Below are 17288 nucleotides of genomic sequence, written 5' to 3' on the forward strand. Positions count from 1 at the left end.
TTCCTCCCGTGCCCTCACGGGGTTGTCCCTCCATGTGTATCCGTCCTGATCTCCTCTGCTTATAAGGACACTGGTCACACTGGGTCAGGTACCTCCCATATAAACTCATTTAATGCAGTCCCATTCTGAGGTCCTGGGGGTCAGGGCTCCAGCTGGTGGTTCAGAGGACACAGTGCAGCCCATAGCCCTATATTCAAATTTGGGTGGGCTTTCTAACAAGGAAAATAAATCTTATTGGCAGGGCATTGTTTTTTATTTTATTATTTTTTAATTGTAGAGAGCAAGTGGGGCAGAGAGAGGGAGAGGGAGAGAAGGAATCCCAAGCTGGCTCGACACTCAGCACAGAGCCTGATGCAGGGCTCGATCTTATGACCCTGGGATCATGACCTGAGCCAAAATCAAGAGTCAGACACTCAATCAGCTGAGCCACCCAGGTGCTCCGGCAGGGCATTACTTTTGACAGACTGATTATTTTTAAAGTGGCCCTAATGTTCTCTTTCAATATAAAAGGGCGGGTAAATTTCATGCCCTGGAAGGCGGGGAATCGCAGAGCTCTAGGTGTGGCAGCTGCCTCCCTGGGCGCACTCGGGCACGTCAGCTCACCCCTTCCCTTGCTCTCATGTGTGAGTGGGAGCCCTGCCTGACTCCCTGTAGATGCGCCTGTGTCCAGCGCAGTGCAGACTGGAGCCTGACACAGAGGGGATGCACTGAGTCGTGCAGGGCCTGCCTCACACAGATGGCTTTGTCCCTCAGGCCTTGCCATGTTCCGCTCTCCTTTGTTGAGTTCCGCTCACGCTTTCTGGGTCCTGTGACGTCAGCAGGGAGGTTCTCATTGGTACTTTCTCCAGAACACTGGCATCTCCCAGCATCCCCACACGTTGTCGTAAAGCACTGTTGACGTGTCAGCGGGGTGTTCTACAGTTTCTGTTTGATCGTGATGGAGAAGTAGACTGTGACTCTGACCTTTGTGAATAAAGGGACGCACGTGAGTCTGCTTGTGTTCTCAGCGTCGTCGTGGGGGGTCCTCTACACCCTGCTGTGCAGGACCCGGTCGTGGGGGTCCTTCCTGCTTCGAGAAACGTGGTGTGGTGGTGGTTCATTGTCCATTGGCGGCCCGGTTGGTTGTAATGTAGAAAGCAGGTCTTCTTCCAGAGCGTCCTGCAGCCACACAGGGATGCCGTGTTCTTTAGATGTCCCGGGAAGAGTAGCTGTGCTGTGCAGGGGTAGGGTGGAGGCATGGTGATCCTTGCCTCGTCCACCCAGAGTTGGGCCTGATGCACCGTGAATTTCATCTCCGCTTTGCTTCTCCTTTCTACTATAATCTGAAATTGCCCCCACCTCCCCAAACTGGAGTTTTAAAAAGTTGATCAGGTTTCTAGGGGAAGAAAAATTTGCAGGTGTTAAAACTCACCTTAGTTTTTGATTTCCATCATTAAGTTTCTGGTGTGGATGATTAGCGTTGGTCCCCACACACTTTCTAAGGGAAGCTGGTTGTGTTACTTAAAGTATCACAGATTTTTACTCCGTTTTAATGTGCGCCCCAAAGAAATAGCCAGCAAGATACTCAGAGGAGAGACTGGAGGCTGGTGCATACCTGCATCTTCCGCGGAGTGCGGGCTCCAAGAGCACATTCTTGTCCTGAGGAAGCAGATACTGGAATGTTTTAGAACTTGCGGGTCTCCATCTGGAGGAGAGGGTTTAATTGAACTTCTTAAGACGGGCATTTCAAACGTTGCTGCCCTGCGAATCTTTATTACAACTTAGAAGCAAGTTAGTTCTGACCTAATTGAGCTTTAATGCCGTTCAGTGGCAAAAGCGTACGTTTTCTCTAGTCTGTTGTGTAAATGTGGACATATACCAACAACTGCATAAGGAACAAAACAGGTATACTTACTTAGTCTGAAAGTCCCCCATCCTTTAGTTGTGAATTTTTAAGCAGTGCCACGGGAGATGGCTTTTCTTCCAGATGACATGGGTGTGGTTGCCACCATCCCAGAGCTGTGACCCCCAAGGGGCAGTTGACCAAAACTGCTCCTAAACCTTGTGGTCACTGGTCTATGATTAAGACATGCCAGTGTGTGTGGTTACATGGTGCTGTGATTGGGGGAAATGCAAAGTGTGGTGCCTGGCCTTCAAGGGGCCAGTTTACAAGGCCCCAGGAGACCAGCCTGGCAGGGTTTGGGGTCTGGTCTCTTTTCTCTGTTTGAAAACGTCTCTGAGCCCCAGCATCTCTCCCTATATGGTTTATTTTAACCTCCAAACTTCTCATTTGTTTATCCAGAATAATACTACAATTTCCCCTTTCTTTAAAGCACTCAGGAAAGATGATCAGTGTTTGCAAAAATGCGTCATCAGTAAGTGACAGTGTTGTGTGCACAGTGGTCAAGCTCATGCCTGCCCTGAGGATCCCTGCATCAGGCTGTCCGCTGATCACCTGGTCAGCGAGCTGCCTCGCACCCCATTATGTCAGGGTGCTGGCCGATGAGCCCGGGGTCATGACAGCATTTGTTACTAACCAGTGTCCTCCCTGCTGCGCTGTGCTCCCGGAGGAGCTCTTGTCCTCTGGCTGTCGCTGGGGCAGTTTACTTCTCTGTGCAACCAGAGAGCGGCATGGGACACAATGCAAAGCGCAGATTGCCGCGTGTTCTGGGTTTGCACTGTTCCCAGTTGTCCAGCAGCCGTGCGAGCGAGCATTCAGAGTGCGGAGTCCACCAGGGCCGCTGGAGCAGGGCCAAGGCCCGGGCCTTCTACTGGCCGCCTCCCAGGGCACGTGCACACCCCTGCAGCTTCAGTGTGGATCCCAGAGAGCTGTCCTGCCATTTCCCGTTTACCATCAGAAAAGTCCGAACCCTTTTTCCTAGTTTCCGTGTCTACGTTATTCGAAACATCCTAAAAGTATGTGTCTTGTGCTTTCCCTGTTTATCAGTAGTTTATGTAGTTGCCACACTGAGCTGGCCGTGGGGTGAAGAGCTGTGTGATTTCGGCTGGACACCCATCCTGATGGCAGCTGCTGAGTTAGCAGGGCTCCGTGGGGTTACCTCCACTCCTTTGGAAAAAAGACCAGCCTTCCCCTTCTGATGGGATATTGTTCAATTTGGTGGATTTCAAAAACATTTAAGTGTTTTGAAGAAAGAAAATGGGACTTTTGAAAACCAAGGCACTTTGATGTTTTCCTGATACTCTGGAAGGAATTGTAGGTTTTACTTAGTAGTTTACATGCCAGTTCAGCCCTGAACTAAAGGTAAATTAGAGTTTTTGAAATTGATTTTAGAGGTCATCATAATCATCTGCTTTGTTCTGAGACTAGTTGTTAATTTTTCCAAGAAAATGAAGTTCCTTTTATTACTAACTAAACATACTACCAGAATTCCTCTGCACTTTGTGAAAATATAGTGTCTGTAAATAAGGTAAAATTGTCATGTCTTTTTTTGGGATCCTTTTTAAGGATCATGTTAATTCAGTTTTGCGCTTGATTTGTTTCTTATGATGTTTAAAGGCAAGATTTTAAGAATCTTGTGTCTTGAATGTTTTCAGATGGGTTAAGACCTAGTTCCCTGGGAAGTACTATCTAGAGTATCCTTTGAAACAGTTCTGGGTTCGAGTGACTTGAGAAGAAAATCCTCCCAGTGGGACATAGACGGAAGCACTTTGCTGGAAGAAGGAAAGTCGTTCATGCAGCACTGGGGCACCTGTGAGTGTTGGACAGAACGCTCGGAACAGGTGCGTCCCAGGCTCACCCGGGATACCACCCTTAGTGCTCCCTGCTCTGGTCGGCCGAGTGCTCAGCTGAGACCGTGTTGGAATTGGGAAGCTCCCCAGCTGTCCCATTCTCTTTCAGGGGATCTGGCCACCGGCCAGCATTCCCATAACATCGTGGTGGGCGTCCCGGGCCACCTTTGTGTTGGTGCTGCGACGTCTGCGGCACGGCCCAGGCCGGTAGCCAGTGTGAGTGTAGTCCCTGGGAAGATGGCCGTGTGGTCAGCGGGGCACAGAGACAGAAGGTGGGAGATCCACCTGCCCCGGTGGCTGCTCGGCATCCCTCAGGCCACTGTGTCCCTTAGGCTGTCAGCACTGAACATACTTACGAAGGCCATTAAAATGGTCGTCACAACCCCAAATAAGCCCTTCCAGAAAACTTAGTTGCTACCTTCCCGTCTGTGAAAAGTGGCTTTTATGTGCTTTTGCCTTAGTGTCTGACATGGTGCTTTAAGCTGTGGACTCCTCTGAGGCAGACGGGTTCAAGACCCAAGATATAGGAATTTACTGTACGTAGATGTTGTTAATCATCAGAAGTGAATGATCATTAAAAATGATCAGCAAGAAGGAGATGCTAACCCACCTGGGTCCAGTGTTCCCGATCACAGTGTGAGGAGGTCTGGGTGAGGCATAGTGAAAATGCAGATCCCTGGATTTCACAAGTGCACAGACATCAGGGCCCAGGAAACTGCAGTCTAAGAAAACTCCTGAAACACAGAATAATTTGATGCACATTCATGTTGGAGACTTGCCATCATGGGTCTCGGGGCCACTTAAAAGTCACGGGTTTGGTTTTTTAGTATTCGCAGAGCTGTATCTCTGGGATGATGAGGCAATGCTTTTATGTCTCTAATGACTGTGACCTGACTCTTCCTCTGTTTTAAACCTCCAGATTACGTTTTACATCAATACAAGAATCTTATTCTTAAAGGACGTTGGAACTCTGGAAATGGCTCAAGTTGCGAATGCTTTCCGCGGTTGCTCAGATTATCGGCTTGTGGCATTCCTGTGTTAAGCCGTCCATGAGCCAGGCTGTGGGTTCCCCTGTGACCTCAGCCAGGCGGCCCTGGTCTGCTGTTGGCCTTCTGGATGGAGAACCACCCTCCGGCATCGGCACCCTAATGATGTTGATGGCTCCATCTGAAACAAAACTGCCTTCTAGATCAGCTCTGTTCTCTTCCTGAAAGCCTAACTGCTGAGTTTTAGAGCAACGCAGGAAGAAAACCTGAATGGCCGGTCAGAAGGAACCCCACACCAGAATGATTTTTATTCGCAGATGCTCTTGCATCCTTGTGTTAACATAACCCTGGAAAATGGATTGATGTTGCCTTATGACTTTGGAAGATATGTATTATTTATTATAAGAAACAACTACTTTATTATAGGAACAAAATAATAGTATTTATCACAGTGCATTTGTCATCTACCCTTGGAATTTCTGTGAGTAACCACCTTATCTGTGTGTTTCACAGAATTGATGTTTGTCCGTAAGAGGGTGGAACTCAACCCACAGACCATCCCAGTTATGACTTGGGTGTGTGTGTGCAACGGCATAGTACCCAGTGCATCCATGTTTACTCTCCAGAGAGCTCACACCAGCCTGCTTCCTGGACTGTGCAGAGAAAGAGAGATCATAATATGCTTAATGTGACTTTCCAGTATATGCGATACAGAGTTGAATTAGTCAGCTATAACAATCTTATGTTTTATATTAAATTCCTTGCTACCCTCCTGGAAGGGAGTTTGACTATAGCAAAAACTATAACAAGTGATCATCAAAGAAGTGTTTATAAATTGATTATTACTTCCTAGTAAGCGTTAATCACAACACGGTACCTCAAAAATCTATGAGATGCAGCTACACCATGCTTAGAAATTTATAGCTGCAAATACTCTGTTAAAGAGATTTTAAATCAATAGTCTAAGATTCTACCTTAAAAAAATTAGAAAAAGAGAAGCAACAGAAGTCCAAAGGAAACAGAAGGAAAGAATAAAGATTAGTATGGAAATCCGTGAAATAGGAAACAAAAACAATGCGGAAGAATCAACGAAACCAATAGCTGGGTCTTCAAAAAGATCCACAAGTTTGGCATACTTTGAGCTACAGTGACAGAGAAGACATGAATTGCCATTACCAAGAACGAAAGAGGGGACATTACTAACAACCTTACAGAAGTTAGGGTTGTAAATAAATGCTGTGTACAACTTCATGCCAACACACTGGACAAGTCAAATGAGATGGAAAAATCTTAGACACAAGCTACCAAGATGTAGTCAAGAAGAAATGGAAGGTTTTAGTAGGCTTTTAACAAATTGAAACAAAGCCAAGGGCCAGATGGCTTCACTGGTGAATGCCACCAAATGTTGACAGAAGAAATCATGCCAATCTTTTCACAGATTTAGAAAATAGAAGAGAGGTATACTTACTAGCTGTGTGCTCTGAGGCTCCTATTACCTTGATAGTAGAGCGAGACAAAAACGTAATGAGAATATTGTGGACCGGTAATCCTTCATGAATTCTGAGTATAGCTACAGAAACTTCATCAACTCTAGTGACACACAGGCACATCTCTGAGATACTGCAGGTTTCTTTCCAGACCACTCTAATGAAGCCAATATCACAATAAAGCGAATCAAATGAATTTTTTGGTTTCCCAGTACATATAAAAGTTACGTTTACACTGTAATCTGTTAGTGTGAAATAGCATTATGTCTAAAAATAGGTACATACCTTATTTAAAAATACTGCTAAAAATGCTAACCATTATCTGAGGTTTTCAGGGAGTTCTAATCACTAATCCCAGATAGCCATAACAAATATAATAATAATGAAGGTTAAAATACTGTAAGAATTACCAAAATGTGATGCACACATAAGAAGTGAGTAGATGCTGTTGAAAATGCCGATAGACCTCCGATGCGGGGTTGCCACAAACCTTTGATCTTAAAAAAAAGCAGTACTTGTGAAGAGCTATAAACAAGGTGTCCCTGTATAGAATGGTTAAGGTACATGACCAAGTGAGTTTTAATATCAGAAACCAGATGTATTCATTCCATCATATTAACAGAAGACAGAAGGCACAAGTCAGCTCAACAGGTGGGAAAAAAGCATTTGACAAAATGTAATACCCATTCATAATAAAAACAAAAAATGTGGGAAAGGAGGGAATTTTCTCAGCCTGATGAAGAGCCTCCATAAGAAATCTACAGCTGGGGCACCTGGCTGGCTCATTCCCCGGAGCGTGCTACTCTTGATCTCAGTGTTGTGAGTTCAAGTCCCAAGTTGGCCGTAGAGATCACTTAAAAATAAAATCTTAAAAACAAAAAAATCTACAGCTAACATCGCACCCAGTGATGGCAGAATGACTGTGTTTCTCGTAGGATCAGGAACGTCAGGGGCATCCACGCCCATCCTTTCTACTCAACATTGTACTGGAGTCCAGTGAGAACAAAATAGTGAGCATCCAGAGAGAAAAGGAAGAAAAAGTTGTTTTTATTGCAGATGACATGATTCTGTGAAAAATCTTAAGGGCTAATGAATTCAACATGATGGAAACCTAGATCTATATGTAGATGTCAACCACGTTTTCCTATATACTAGTGAACTTTCTGAAATGAAATTAATTCTATCCATACAACATCAAAAAGATTAAAGTACTTGGGAGTAAATTTAATACAAGATCATACACTGAAGACTGCAAACATTAGGGATTTCATGTTCGTGGGTTGGAAGACTCATTGGTTATTAATATGGAGATCGTTCTGAGAATCCCTGCAGGCTTTGTTGCAGAAATTAAGCTGACCCTAAAATTTGTAGGGACATACAAAAGCCTCCCAATATTCCCAAAGGAATAGTGAAAACAAAATTGGATAAAGTTCTTCCTGATTTCAGAGCTTCCTGTAAATGTACCATAATTAAAATAGTGTGTTAGTGGTATAAGGATCTGTCTAGATCAGTCTCTCTCTGGAATTACAAATGAGAATCCTGAAATCAGCACTTAACATTCACGGTAAGTTGACTTTCCTCAGAGGCACCAAGGCAGCTCAACAGGGAGAAGAGGAGTACATGAAGCTGGAAAAATTTGATACCCACATGCGGAAGGATGTAGTTTGGCCCTTTACTGTATACAAATACTAACTCAGAGTGCCCCATGGACAAACCTGAATGTAAGGGCTAACACTGGAAAACTCGGAAGAAATCCTAGGTGAGAGTCTTCATGACCCTGGGTTCGCAGAGATTTCTCCTATACTGCCCCCCAAAAGCGAATCCATAAAAGGCCGGGCTGACACGTCAGATGTCACCAAAGCCAAAAAGTTGTATCCTGAGCCACTGTGAATGAGAGAAGCTACAGACTGGGAGAAGCGTTGGCGGATCATGTCGATAAAAGGATCGGTATCCAGAATCTAGAAGGAACGCTAACAAGACGGCCCAAGTGAAGATGGGAAGGAGTTGAGTCCGACGCTCCTCTAAAGAAGGCATGCGAGCACCGGAAAGAGGTGCTCAGCGTCCTCGGTCCCTGGGGAAAAGCAGAAGAGAGTGGGGTTGCCGCTTCTGCTGGGACAGCTGTCCTGTGCAGGACAGGCGGTGATGGGTTGAACGTGGGAAGGACAGCGTCGCCGCTTGCTAAAAAGTCACAAAGCTGAGACCCTAGTTCCTAGGGGCGTACCCGTGAGGACTGACCCGTCTACAGAAAACACGCGAACCGGTATTGGCATTTACAGCAGCCCCAGGGTGGACGTGGGGCAGCTTTCCGGTGGCCACTGTGCAGGGGGGGGGCAGCGTGGCTTGTCGTGGGGTGGAGCCCTGCTCGGGGACGGCAGGATGTGGCTGGAGGAGCCTCAGAAACACGAAACCTGAGAGGAGCAGGTGGGAACGACCACTTACCGGGTGATTCCGTTTCTGTGTAAGGGCTCGAGGACGGAAAAGGAGCCGGAGAGCGGACTCTGGGCCGAAGGGCTGCGCTGGGAAGGGGGAGCACCTGCTGGTGGGCGCGGGCGTTTCGGGGTGAGGGAAGGGTCTGCAGTTAGATCCTCGGGACCCCCGTCACCCCCGCCACAGGGGCAGGGTTCTCGGCCGTGCTGTCCTCCCGCGGCCGCGTGGGCCGGGGACACCCTCTCTCGTCACGAGAGAACCCCAGGACAGGCCCGTGGCACCGCGGGTGAGAGAGACGGTGAGGAGACGCGCTGCGGGGCCGCGAGCCACGGGCGGGGGCGGGGTCCCGGCGGCCGGCTTCCCCTCGTGGCCCCGCGGAGGCACGAGGCACGGCACGCGCTGCTCACGGGGCGGGGGGCGGGGCCGGGGCCGGCCTTTCTCCTCGGGGAGCCGCCATCTTGGGCCGGGGCGGCGGCCCGGCTGCTGGCGCGGCTGCGACCTTCCGACCTTCGTCCCGCTGGAACCTGCCAGGCCGCCGCGCCCGCCTCCTCGAGTGCCCTCGGGGGGCGGCAGGTGGTGGCCGAGGGCCCGCGGCACCGCGAGCGAGCTCGCCGCGGGCGGCGCTGCGGAAGAGCGCTTGTGAGGCGACGCCGCCGTCCGCCTTCCGCCTTTGCTACCCGGCGTCCCCGGAGTCCTCCGTGATACGGCTGCTCGGCGGTTGCCGTGAAGACCCCGGACTTGGCCGTGTGTCTCTGAGTGAGTGTCTGTCTCGGCTGAAAGCGGTTCGGCCGTGTGGTCGCGAACCTCGAGAGACCAGCCTGGCGCTCCGGTTTTGGCGGAGACCGCGGGGGAGGAGGCTGCGTGTCAGGCACGGCCGCTGCGTGTCGCCTGCGGACGGCCTCCTGCGGGAGCCTCAGCCCTGACCTGCTGGCTGCTCTGGCCTTGGGTTTCGGGCAGGGGGACAACTGTGTGCGGGACGGGGACGTGGCCGGCGTCCCTGAGCTGATGGTCTCCCTTGGGTTGGGGGCAGGGGGACGCCGTGCGGGACGCGGACGTGGCTGGTGTCGCCGAGCCGACTGTGTCTCTGCGCACAGACGTGTCTCTAGCCCTGGACAGAGTAAGGCCCCGGGGAGGAGCGGGGCCGTCCGTCCACCTTAGGTCATATCCGATGGTGACCAGTGCGGCCTGTGCGGGGTTACCTCTCAAGGCCGGAGCCCCTAAAGGATTAGTGTCCTCCTGAGAGGGGCTCCAGGGAGCGCTCTTGCCCGCGCACCATGCGGGGACAGAGGTCGCCATCCCTGAACCTGGAAGAGGTCACACTCTCTCTGGACCTCAGCCTGCAGAGCTGAGAAGCGTGATTCCACCGTGCAAGCCCCCAGCCCAGGGAGTCGTCACGGCCGCCCGCACGGGTGAAGTCTCGCTGGGGCGCCGTGTGTTCCCGCTCGGAATCTCACGGTGACTCCCAGGTGGCGGTGGGCCCCCAGAATGCCTTGTAGGAGACCCGGACCCACGGGGAGGGTCTTTCTCTGAGCGCCTGACATAGGGCCCTGCCCCAGAACCTTCTGTGATGAGTGGGGCATGCCCAGTGCAGTGGCCACACTGACTTCCGGGACCCTGCCCGGGGCTGACGAATGTTGTGGCTCTGTTTGGGCATTACCGACCTTGTGGCGTGCGGCTCAGAGCGGCTGTGGTGGCCCGTGCAGGTGAGGCACTGGCAGTAGCTGGCGGCCGTCTGTCTCCTTGCTGTTCTGGAGCTGCACAGGCGGGCCTCACATACTCGCTGGTGTGTGTGGTAAACTCCACGCCTTCAAAAGGCAGGCATCTGTCTCCTTCCCGTTTCTCCCCTTGGGTTCGGCCAGACTTTTCCAGGGGCTTCGGTTCAGGCACGAAGGGGCCTTATTCTGTGACGTAAGAGACCCCCCCCCCTCCCCCCCACCGTTTCTGACCGTGAGCCAGCAGGGACCCTGTGCAGACACGATCCTGGGGGACGGTCACGGCGGCCGCCTGCAGCAGAGGCAGTGCATTCTCAATGCCTGGGGAGCAGGCCAGCTCAGGGCCACCCCCGCCTGCCCACTGGCTGCGCCCCAGATGACCTTGAGCCCTGAGACCACCCGAGGCTGGGCTCCCAGGGCCCCAGCCCCACTGTGAAGAATGGTCTCGTTGCCACCTATTCCTTACTTCTCTCTGGGATTGTCCACGTGGAGGCAGACTCGTGCCGAGGGCTCCATGGCTCTGTCAGGCACAGCATCAGACCCAGAGCAAACAACAGTGCAAGCCCCATTCAGGGCGTGGAGGAAATGGAACCCCATCTGTGCCGTTCAGCCCCTGACCTAGCTGTGTTTGGGTCTGAGCAGTGTATGAGTCCCTTGGGAAACCTTTGATATCCCAGGGCCTACCTGTGGCAGTTGTGGGAAAGACCCCCCCAGGATGCCTACCTTCAGGGCAAGGTGACAGTGGCGGTGCCCCCACAGGACTTGGGCCTCAGGGAGCATCCACCATGAGGGCCTGACCCTAGGCGTGTCTGCTTCTGCCCACCTGCCCTTTGCTGGCCCAGCCGCTGGCCGGACTTGTGTGAGCACGTGTCCTGTGTTCATGGTTGACAGAGGCAGGGGGGCACCTCTTGCCAATGAAGAAGTGCACGCCTGAGGTCAAGGGTCTGTCCAGTTGGGGACACCCACCTGTGGAGGGCAGTGCAGGGGTTGGTTTCTGTCCTCTGCATGTGCTCACGCTTGCCTGTTCATTGTAACCTGATGACCGTCACTGTCCATGCAGCTGACCCTCGTCAGCTGTCACTGTGTCTTAAGTACATATTTACAAAACAAGCTCGAACAGACAGCCTGGAAAGTTCTGATCTCTCTCTGAAGACGGGATGGTGTCTTTTACCCCCAGGTTGTACAGTCGATGCACGTTAGAATCAGTCGTGATTTTTCCTGTTCTTTGCCAGTCCCAGAGATTGAGGACAGGTGTATGTCCTCACTCGAGTGTGCGTGTGTACAAGATATATGCAACCATGTGTTTAAATGTGCATGTGTATGTGTCTGTGTGCATGTGCATGAGCAGGTGAATGAGTGAGTGTGTGAGCATGGGTAGGTGAGTGTGCACGGGTGAGTGTGTGTGTGTACGTGTGGTGAGGGCCTGTCTCTGAGGACTGGGGGGTGAGAACACAGGTGGAGGAAGAGCAGGCCAGTGAGGAGGAGGACAGAGTGCAGGCTGAGATGCGCAGATTGGGGCCAGGCACCCAGAGAATGGATTGTTTCCAACTAGGCCTCTGTTGAGACAGTGTGTGTGTCCAGGGGTGCTCTGGACACTAGGGGGTGCTGCACACAACGCTCCTGGAGGTAGGAAGTGCATGTTCGGATTCAGTGGGTCTGTTGCGAGCATTTCTTACCAGCTGCAGGGGCAGCTGCCGTCCTGGGAGTGGCCGGGTGTGTAGACGAGGGGCCCCCAGAGAATCGGGAGACCTGGGGAGGCGGCCAGCCTCCAGAGCTGTTGTCAGGCCAGTCGAGTGAGACTCCTGCAGGCCGAAACGGCTTGTGGGTGAGGGTGGGGAGGCTGGGCCTCCAATCTGCCAGAACACTGGAACCCACCCCCTGGGGCTGGGTGGGGGAGCCTCTGTGGAGTAAAACTGCGGCAGTCACCAAGATGGACACCACCTCACCAACCACGTTAACTAGTAACCATGTGGCTGCTTAGAAAGCAGTCACCGGGCCTGGAGGACAGGTAGCCTCCACTTGGAGGGCACAGCCTAGTAGGAAGAAGCCGGGGCCTGAAGACAGAGCTGTGGAAAGGCCCTTCCCCTGAGCGTCTTTTCTGGGCAGCCTGCTGGCCAGCCTCAGGCCCTGGGAATGCTGTGGGGTGAGTGTGCACCCCACACTTCATGGTCAGCAGTCAGAGCCTGGAACGTCACAACCAGAGGTCAAGCACAGACGTATGAGGGCCTCCCTCGGGCCTGCACCCAGCTGGCGGTCTTACAGGGGTGTCCCTGGGTCGTGGGCACTTGGCTGGGTCACTGTGGTCTCTGCTGTGACAAACAGAGTCACCGTCACTTGTGGGAGCTCAACAGTACCAGTCAATGTTATAAGAACAAAGAAAACAGAATATCTTACTATTTGCCGGTTATTTTTCCAGACACATTGCATATTTTCTCACGAAGTCTTTATAGCAGACGCTACCTTCTCTTTCACAGATGTGGAAACTAAGGCCGAGAGCCAGGAGGTAACTTGCCCAAGGTCACACCACACATGTGGTGGTCCCACGTTCCTCACCTCCACAGATGTAGCGCTCACGCCATAGCCCCGAGGGACACGCAGCCACATGCATGATGAGGGGTTGTGACTGCATGTCCTTGGCGCTGTGCTCACATTGCGCTGTGGTGATGAGAGGGGGAAACTTCCTCAACACAGCATATTCACGCTTGTTTCACACATGCCACGTTGGCATGGCTCAAAACGACACGACTTGGTGTGGACGTGGGGGCGGCGAGCCTCATTCGCTGCTGCCAGTCTGCAGGGGGTGAGGCCTCCGCAAAGGAGTCCCTGTGAGACCCAGCATCCTGCCCCAACAGGTGTCAGCCCAGCAGAAGTGAAACTTGTGTTCGCATCAAGTCTGTCCGTTCAGCTGCGGTCAGAGTATGTTTGCAGGGGCCAGGAAGTGGACCAGCCCCTGTGTCTGTCAGCTGATGCGCGAGCAGTGTGGCCTGTCTACACAGTGACTGGTGTGCAGCCGCAAGAGGGGTGACCTAGGGGTACTGGCCACCACGGGGATGAATCTTGAAACGTCGCAAAGTGTGAGAGAAGCCAGACCAGGGGCCACATGCGTGTCCTGTGCTTCTGTTTCTGGAACGGCCTGGAACCGGCAGAGCCTCAGAGACTGGGAGCTTGGTTGGGGTTCCTTGGAGACCCTGGAGACAAATGAAAGTACACAGTGATCATGGTTGCACAGCCAGCCCACGGAATCGCACTACTGCGGGGTGGACTTTGTGGTCAATGAACTGTGTCTCTAGTTTTAAAAGGTCTGCGATGGGCCCTGGGGAGGATAAAAGCTGCAGCCGCACTCACTGAGTGGAGCCTGTGGGCTCACGTGGAGAGCCGAGGGACAACAGCTGAGATGGCACCGGGCTGGCAGGAGGTGTGCGCCCCAGCCCAGATTCACTGTAGTGTCCTTCCTGGTCCTGAGGACATAGGTGACCCGTCAGCTGTCATACCCCAAGCTTTACACCAGCAACCTGGGATGAGGAGTTAATGGAAAGCTGGCATCGGGCATGGGAATGTCTGGAGCACCAACCCCAGAGAAAAGAGAGCGGTGACAGGTCTGACTCCACACACGGCCCCCAGGACTCCCCAGTGTGAACAGCCTCACCCTGAAACTTGCCAAGACAGGCTCTGCCCTGGGGGAGAGTTGGCATGTGCCAGAAAGGGGAGAAATTGGATCAGAAACTGTCTAAATGAGATCATAAAATAATCCATCATGGTCATTGCTCACGTTCACGGAAGGCTGGAACAAACTACTGCTCTGAGCAGTTTGTTAAATAAGTAGGTTTAAAGGATTTAGCAGAGTAAGACACTGAAGACATAGTGGGCAGATCTGAACTAAAGAAATAAGATTCTGGACGTGGCAGATACAGTCACGGAAATAAGCATCCGGTGAAATTGTTAGTAGAGTGGACGTCTGGGGAGAGACAGTGAACTGGACAGCAGGTCTGAGACATCTGGGGTGGGGGTGGGTGTCCATGGATGGGACACGGGACATGTCCCTCAGCGGTTCTGAAAGAAGAGCGTGTGGGGTGTGGGTGCGGGGCTGACTTCTCAGTCGGTGGCTCAGAATTCTCCAGACTCTGGGAGAGCTGGAACCTTAGGCTGATGAAGCACTGTCAGACCCAGACAAGGTAATCAGATCAATAAACCAGCAGCAGAACGGTCAAAACAGAAGAGTGAAAGCTTGGAAGCGAAACGCAGACCGCTTACCTGCCCAGATCATTCCAGAAGGAGGGAGAAGAGAATCTTTTCAGAAAAGCAGGAATAAGAGTATTTCCTATTGTAAATACTTGTTGAAACCACTGGTAAGTGGCAGACCGTTTGTAGCACAACGAAGACGGTGGAAATAAATCTTGGTCTGTGGTGATTGCCACACATGCAAGGAGGCTGAGCCCATCGTCGAGAAGTGAAAGGTCCTAAGGCTGGAGGAAGAAGTCCAGGTTCCTTCCTGCTTGCACACCGTGTCATGAAAAAGGAGTTTAATGTAACAAGATAAAACAGGCTGATACTCTCCAGAAAGGGGTGGCACAGCTGTGTGAACATCAGCCTCCCTTAAGGTTAAAAGCATCAACAAGAATAGAACAACGAATAAAGTCATGACTGCTACTTGCTGACGCAAAGGAGAAACCTATGAGGCATGCAGGATCATCTTAACCACGCACGCGCTCAGAGTTCATCAAAGATGGTACACGGCATGACGAGGAGGTTGACAGCTGGAAAAATGAGACGTGCTTCTGGGAGATTAGTGAGACAGAAATGAATACCGGCAGATGAGGTCTGAATCATAACAGTTGGTGAGTGTAGACCCCTGTGCCAAACGGGGTAATGTGTCCTTGTTTTCTAAGCACACTTGGTGCCATTACACACACCAGCCAGGTGGCAGGCATGCAGATAAACCCCAGCAGATCCCCCACAGGCTGCATCATGCAGACCCCTTGCTCTGACCACAGTGTGATGAAATTATGAATCCGTAAACAGAGGCACCAACCCTGGATAGTAAAACCATCTTTCTAAATATCAAACGAGTTGAAGAAGAATCCATAGTAAAAATTACAGCATATTTTGAATTTAACAAAAATTGCCCATCAAAATTTATGGGATGATCTTAAAAACTTTCAATGGACGTTCAGTGGGAATTGACACGGCCTTAAATCCATCTATGAAAGAATAATGATTGAAAACTGATAAATATACACGAAGATAAGCCCGAGGGAAGCAGAGAGATGGACGCAGGTGTGGATAGATAGCACTGAGCCACGTAGCCGGAGTGAGGGAGGACACGCATGAGAAGGGAGAAGCCGCAAACGATTTTTAAAAGACCCAATTATGGACAAAATAGGTATTTTTAGTTTCAAGGGAAGAGTATGAACAATTGGATGTCTCTGAATGAGGCCCTTAGACAAAATGGGCGGTTTTCTAGAAAAATAAAATAAAACTCACTGAATAAACTAGGAAATCCTAGTAAACCTATAACCGCTAGAGAAACAGAATGAAAAGCTCACGATCTGTGCACAAAAGTGAAACCAGGAAGGTAAGCCACAGTGGTTTTGTTGGACCTCAGGGCACAGGTCCTCCGCAGTTCGTACAGCTGTCCCTGAGGACCATGGGAGAGAGGCCCTGCATCCGTCCCACAAGGCTCAGATGCTCCTGGAGCATCCCACATGGGTCCCAACACCTCTGCTCCCCAAGGATGAGCGGCCGCCACCTGATGGTTGAAGGAAGGTGTCGGGGAGCCAAGGAAGCGAGGAAGAGCCTTGTAAGGTTTTCATTTGAGTTGGGTGGGATCACTTAAAAATTTTTTTTAGTGGGTCGCCTGGGTGGCTTGGTCGGTTAAGCGTCTGACTTTGGCTCAGGTCATGATCTCACGGTCCGTGAGTTTGAGCCCCACGTCAGGTTCTGTGCTGACAGCTCAGAGCCCAGAGCTTGTTTTCAGATTCTGTGTCTCCCTCTCTCTCTGCCACTCCCCTGTTCATGCTTTGTCTCTCTCTGTCTCAAAAATAAATAAACGTTAAAAAAAATTTTTTTTTAGTGTTTATTTTTGAGAGCGAGACACAGTGCAAGCGGGGGAGGGGCAGACAGAGGGGGAGACACAGAATCCAAAGCAGGCTCCAGGCTCCCAGCTGTCAGCACAGAGCTTTAAAGGTCTTCTTTCTTGAAAACACTATTTTGATCCCCAGTGGGATGGGTCCTAAGGACAAAAAAACCAGAGGGACATCTTAAACTGTATTCAGGTGACTTCTTTCTAGTAGCAATATCGTCACCATTATTTTGAAGCTATTATGTTTCTAATATAACGTTAGTCATTTTGGATTATTTGGAATAAAACTTTATCATGCAAAGATGACAGTTACAGGTATAAAATTAGAAATATCAGCATGAACTCGAGATTGAGTTTTCTCTTTTCACAACATCTGTATCCCCTAGCTGTGTCCATGACCGTGCCTAGGAGCAGTGTAACCCTGCAGGGGCGAGCCCCTCTATGCCAGTGCACTCACAAACATGCCTCTGGAAGTGGCCGGGCTCTCTGGAGAAATGCCTCGTTCTGCATCTCGGGCAGGAAACGCACACAGTGAACTGATAAACTGGGCCTCCTTCTGTGCCTGAGAAAAAAGACCACAAGGCTCACTTAAAAAGGACACACAGGTGTCAACTTGTAAGGGGTCCCACCGGCCAAAGAAGTGACAGTTTGAACACTAGAGAGAAAAATGACTACACTGGATCAGAACACATGAAATTTATAAGTTTCATTATGATACTTGATAAAATGCACTGGTGGTCTTCCCGGGTTGCTAGGCACCAACTGACTGTGAAAACTGGTAAGAATCGTGTATTGATCCAGGTCTTTCTCACGGACCTCGGGGTAACCACTGTAGAGAAAGGACAGACTGTTTTTACAGAAAAATTCT

General features: G+C 50.9%; 1 long non-coding RNA gene across 1 annotated transcript; it reads right to left on the reverse strand.

Moving 5' to 3' along the window:
- Nucleotides 1–246: 246 nt before the first annotated feature.
- LOC144613999 (uncharacterized) lies at nt 247–9384 on the reverse strand. Its single transcript, XR_013551533.2, has 3 exons — nt 8642–9384; nt 4340–4463; nt 247–1684 (listed from the first exon to the last, which is right to left on the reverse strand). It is a non-coding gene; the product is annotated as an uncharacterized LOC144613999 (long non-coding RNA).
- Nucleotides 9385–17288: the final 7904 nt, after the last annotated feature.

Source organism: Panthera onca, chromosome D4, assembly GCF_046562875.1.
Source record: "Panthera onca isolate mPanOnc1 chromosome D4, mPanOnc1 haplotype 2, whole genome shotgun sequence".
In the NCBI taxonomy this organism is placed as follows: Eukaryota; Metazoa; Chordata; class Mammalia; order Carnivora; family Felidae; genus Panthera; species Panthera onca.